Genomic DNA, 6,000 nt, shown 5'->3' with positions numbered 1-6,000 from the left:
AAGGCTAATGAATTTTGTTTGCCTGACACCCCCAAGAGCCTTTCATCTCTTTGCAGAGATGACACAGATATGTGGTAATCCAAGTTTTGTTATATGCTAAAGTCAGATCACCAAGGTCTCCCATAATGCTTTAGAAGACTGGTGTCAAGAGATAGCCACATGCATATCCACACACACATATAATATAACATACACATAGAGTATTATTTTGAGGTAGAGTTTCATGTAGTCTAAGCTGGTTTCAAATTTCCTGCATAGTTGGGGATAACCCAGAACTCCTGATCCTCCTGCCTTTATGTCCCAAGAAATTACAGACATGAGCCACCACACCATTTATTGTTCCCTGAGGATCAAATCCAAGTCTTTGGGCAAGCTAGACCATCACTCTTATCAACTGAGCTAAATTTCCAGCCCCTTAAAAATGTTTTTTTTTGGTAGAATAATGACTAAACTCTAAGCACAAATAAAAATAAGGTATGTAGCCTTCTGGTTTCTTTTCTTTGTTCTGCTTCTCAAGACTCTAATCTGCATTTATATATTTAAAAAAATCTTTTGCTAAATCCAGAGTGGGTATGTGAGCAAGCCCAGACTGTAACTCTGAACTCACAGTGAGAAATACTAGTTTCACTGTAAGTAGTTTGTGTTCAGGACATAGGAACTCAAGAACTTGGAAGTGATGGTTTCTGGGCAGCAATGCTAGAACTCAGGAAAAAAGGAAGTATGTTAAGGTATGTAGTTGGCATGCCCAAGGCTGTCAATTCAATCCCCAGCACTCAAGTGGGACAAGATAATAGATAAGTACTTATTACCATTATTTTAAATATAATACATTTAGCATATTTAATTTTGCACACTTTTTTTTTTACATTTATTTATGCACGTATACATGCCATAGTCTGTGTATAGAGATCAGAAGGCAACCTGTTAGAATTGATTCTCTCCTTCTATCCTGAGGGTTCTGGGAGTTGTCTGCCTTGCTGAGCCATCTTGCCAGCCCTGTATAATTTAATTTTAATAAAAACTGTTGCTGGCAAAATTCCTATAAACCTCACCATCTGCTTTGGTAAACTGATATGTGATAGCATGCCACCAACTAAAATGAGTGTTTGCTAGTCAAATTCAAATATAAATCCAGGGTTTGTATTATAGATGATACAGAGCATTCTCATCTAACCCTCCACTGTTGCTAGCTCTTGAAACACCAATTCTTTGTTATAATGCTTAGATCCAGGCTCATCCAACCTCTAACACACAGTCTGAACGGAGCCTGGGACAGGTATGAGTGCCCCCCAACAGAAAATCACCAACTTACATAAGTCATCATGAGAATTTTTTTTTTTTTTTGATTGTGGAGTTCCCAAGTATAAACATTGTAGATGACAACATCCTGTCACAACAAGAAGAGACTGGCCATTTCATTCCCTGTGACATCTGTTCCAAAGATTTCCTCTCTCAAAGAGCAGCTGCTTTTCCCCATGCCCACTTCTTAGTGCCCCTGGGCTCCCACTCTCAGCCATCAGCTCTAGGACATCAGACCCTTACAGAACAGCCAGCATCTTCCAAACCGAACTCATTGTTTCTGCCTGAACTTGCTCTTCCTCCAGCCTCTCCCGATTTCACACCCTAACCACAAAGAACTGTTTGTTCCCTACTGCTATTGATGCTATCCCTCCCTCTGTTTACCCACTGTAAACTATTAGTGCAGTGGCTCTCCACCTCGGCTACCTTCACAAAACACAAAGCTAGATACCACAGACATGATTGGCAAGAGATATAGCCTGGACCATGGCAGGGTGGGAGAAAGAGCTAAACACCAAACCAAACCAAACCGAAAACAAAAACAGCCTTCCAGTGGACTGTGAAGTCCTTCTAGTGGACTTTGAAGATACAAACCTGTCTTTATGCAGTCCTTTCATGTTCCCTCTGAACATTTACTCTTGTCATTAGCAGCAGTGTGGACGCTGGAGATTAGCTCCCTGTGGATGCAAGCCAGGTGTTCTCCCTCTGATCTATCTTCAGTGCCCGAGATTTATTATTGTTTTCCCTTTTGGAAAAAATAGAGCTGGCTGTGGCATCACGCTCTTTTACTCTCAGCACTCAGGAGGCAGAGGCAGACAGGTCTCTGTGAGTTTAGGGCAGCTTGGCCTATGTGCCAAGTTCCAGGACTACGTAGAGAGAGAGACCCTGTCTCAAAAAAAATTGTGTGTGTGTGGTTTTTTTTTTGTTTGTTTGTTTGTTTTTGTTTTTGTTTTTTCCGAGACAGGGTTTCTCTGTGTAGCCCTGGCTGTCCTGGAACTCACTCTGTAGACCAGGCTGGCCTCAAACTCAGAAATCAGCCTGCCTCTGCCTCCCAAGTGCTGGGATTAAAGGCGTGTGCCACCCCCTGGCGTATCTGTCTTCAGACACACACTAGAAAAGTGCATCTGATCCCATTACAGATGGTTGTCAGCCACCATGTGGTTGCTGGGAATCGAACTCAGGACCTCTGGAAGAGCAATCAGTACTCTTAACCTCTGAGCCATCTCTCCAGCCCTATTTTTTTTTTTTAATGTATCTGTATATGTGCCTGGATAGTGTGCATCATGTGTGTGTAGGTGCTTGAGGCCAGAAGAGGGAATCGAGGGTCTGGATCTTGAGTTACAGGCCATTTGGAGCTGCCTTATATGAATGCTGGGAACCAAACAAGAACAAAGGCTCCTAACCAGTGAGCCATTTCTCCTGTGCCTTTGTCTGTTTGTCTGTCTTTCTTTTTTTCATACGATTTATTTATTATTATATGTAAGTACATTGTAGCTGTCTTCAGACACACCAGAAGAAGGAGTCAGGTCTCATTATGGATGCTTGTGGGCCACCATGTGGTTACTGAGATTTGAACTTGGGACCTTCAGAAGGGCAGTCAGTGCTCTTGACCACTGAGCCATCTCGCCAGCCCTGTTTTTCTTTTCCAAGACAAGGTTTCTCTATGTAGTTCTGGAACTCTCTCTATAGACCAGGATGTCCTGGAACTCACAGAGAGTTGCCTGCTTCTGCTTCCTGAGTGCTGGGATTAAAAGCATATGCCACTGTGCCTGGCTTGCCTATTTTTTGAAATTAAAAAAAAAAAAAAAGGCAAAGAAAAGCATCCCTCATTGTCTATCTCCAAAGCTCTGACACAAACACACCTCATAAAAGGGAGGAATGAGTCCAGACAGTCAGATCTTTGGGTGCTAACATGGGGGACTCACGTTGGGATGCCTGGATCTGTGATTGGGCTGGATAGTTCACCAAGAACTGTATGGCTCTTGGAGTTTCTCTGACTTTGCCTGGCAGCAGAGCTACAAAGTTTCAGCCCAAGCTGGCCTTGAACTCTTAATCCTCCTGCCTCCATCTGTTCAGTATATTCTGCTGGCCTGTACCACACAACCAGTTGTTGTTTTCCATTGTCTGCCAAGATCAGCTGATTCTGCCTCCCAGACCACTGTACGTCTGGGTATCTACTGTCCTTTTCCACCTCCTAGAGTACCATAATGGTGTCTGGTTCAGTCTCCCCCAAGTCAGCCTCTCCTCTCACATCCTACTTCAACAACCAAAGCGGTCTTTTCCAAATGCAGGTCTGATCATGTTCTACACCCACTCTTAAGTCATCATAGCAACAAGCATTTGTTCCGCAGTATTTAGACACAAAGTATATCAAGTCTCATTATCTCTGCAGGGCAAGATAGATTGACTTCCAGCATGCATTTTCCAGGAGAGTGGCTTGATACTGGAATCATATAGGAAATCTAGGTTAAAAGTTCTATGGGCCAGCAAGATGGGTCAGTGGGTAAAGACTCTTGCTGCCAAGCCTGACAATCTAAGTTTGATTCCTGGGACCTATATAGCAGAAGGAGAGACTAACTCCCACAATTGACCTTTAACCTCCACATGCCATACACATGTGTAGTCACTATATATAATAAATAAATAAATAAATAAATAAATGTAATTTTAAAAATGGAATCTAAAATTCGGAACATATGGATTCATGTTGGTTATCGCTGAGATACTCAGTTCCTCCAATCCCAACAGGACATGATCACCTTTTATATGTCTTTGACACTCATTTTGAGGTCCAGTATTTCTTGGCTACCTTTAGTCTGGGAGAGTGTGAGCCATTGCTTGCCCAGGAATCCATCACTCCAGACCCACTATGTCCCTTCGCTGTCTTGGTGACAAGACAGGATGACTTCCTTCTCCTAGAGGAGCCAGCCTTAGAGGTCAGCAGAAAGCCCTATTGCTGCTGGGTGCCTGGGCGGGCAGCATAAAGCAGTTCTCTAGGCCCAGAGGAGAGTCCTAGCCCTGGCTTGGCCTGAGCAAGTAAAAGTCCTGGGCCAGTTTCCCTCAAATTGGGTAAAGCCAGTGAGCACTAACTGGCATTTGTAGACTCCAGTGAGGCCCTGTCTGCTGTCTTATCAATACATTTGTCCTTCACTTGACCCTCTACAGTTACAAAATAATAGAAGGAAGGCATACTGGCCAATGATTAAACAAGCTATTGTTCCTTTAGTTACATATTTGAAAACTCTTTCATTAACCCAGTGTTCAGAGGAGCCGGGGTTTGGAGGGTGCTCTTCTGGTCAATTCAGTTTGTCCTTCCCTCAGCATCCCTCTTGTCCTCCTGTAGCTACTCCCCTGTATGTGCATAAGCAGGACCACACTTCTCTCTGCTCCTCATAAGGCCTCCATAAGGATGCTCACACCATTCCTTCTGCCCCAGTGTTTCCTCTGCCTCCTTCCACTTACTGTGACAGCATTTTCTCCAAACAACCTCCAAGGTCCTCTGTCCGAATGTTTGATCATCCACCACCGTGCTAGCAGTGACTTTCATCTGTGTAGGCTCATCTTCCTCCCACCCCACATGCAACAACATGCTTATCCCATGCTGGTGATTTTATGAGTAGGAAATGTGGTTTTGCATCCTTGAGTGTTTTTATAAGCTCTGTACATGCCTGGTGTGCTGACCTGTTACCCTAGCACTTGAGAGATGAGGGCAGGAGGATCAGGAGCTCAGGGGCAGCCTTGGATACCTAGTGAGTCTGAGGCCAACCCTAGATCATATGATACTCTCTTTAAAAGACAATGAAAACAACTCAGGACGGTGTTAAATGGGATTCTAGAGTTTTTGGATTCTGAGGGGTGGTAGGTATGAAACCCAATAGGCTTTTTTTTTTCTTAATCTCTTTTTACTTCTGCCATTTGTCCCCCTCAGGTGGCATCTTCTATGGACACCCAACATAAACCAATGAGAGCAGAGCAGAGATGTTCTACTGAAAGCAGAGAGGGAAAAGGTCAAGATAGAAACCAAGAACAATGCTACAACAATGTTTTCACTGTGTAGATAAGAGAGCCAAGGCTGACATTTAACTCTACCCTACCCCTTTAGAAAGTTGTCACTTTGGATTGGGAACATAGCTCAGTGGTAGAGCACTTGCCTGGAATCTGTGAAGCCCTGGGTTTGATCTATGGCACTCCTAATGAATAAAGAAAATAAACACATAAAGTGAGATAAATTTAAAAATAATGTTACTTCTCCCATTGCTGTCTTCAGGACTTGTCATGGGTTCACAAGAAGCAGTGGTCTCTCCTTAAAGGCTTTGTGGGCTAATGGTTTCTATTGCTATGTGTTGTATATCCTATTAACTGATTCTTCAAGGGAGGGGTTTACAGGCAAGTTGTTGCTGTTTCAAGTCTGTAGAAACATGTATGGTAATTATCTAGGCTTTTCTTTATTGCTTTAAATTTTTCCTCTATAAGATTGTGTGGGTGTTAGTGAAATTAAATGGCTTGAGTTGTTGCCACGGTAGCTTTGCCGGTGTGCCTTAGTGAGCAGTCCCAACCCGATGAAGACTCTTCCAGGCTGTAGACCCTCACGAAAGAATCTATAGTCCCTTATTACAAGTCAAACTTTTTCTTTCTTTCTTTCTTCCTTTCTTCCTTTCATTCTTTCTTTCTTTCTTTCTTTCTTTCTTTCTTTCTTTCTTT

This window comes from Apodemus sylvaticus, chromosome 7 (assembly GCF_947179515.1).
Source record: "Apodemus sylvaticus chromosome 7, mApoSyl1.1, whole genome shotgun sequence".
Classification (NCBI taxonomy): domain Eukaryota; kingdom Metazoa; phylum Chordata; class Mammalia; order Rodentia; family Muridae; genus Apodemus; species Apodemus sylvaticus.
This window is presented reverse-complemented; position numbering follows the sequence as displayed.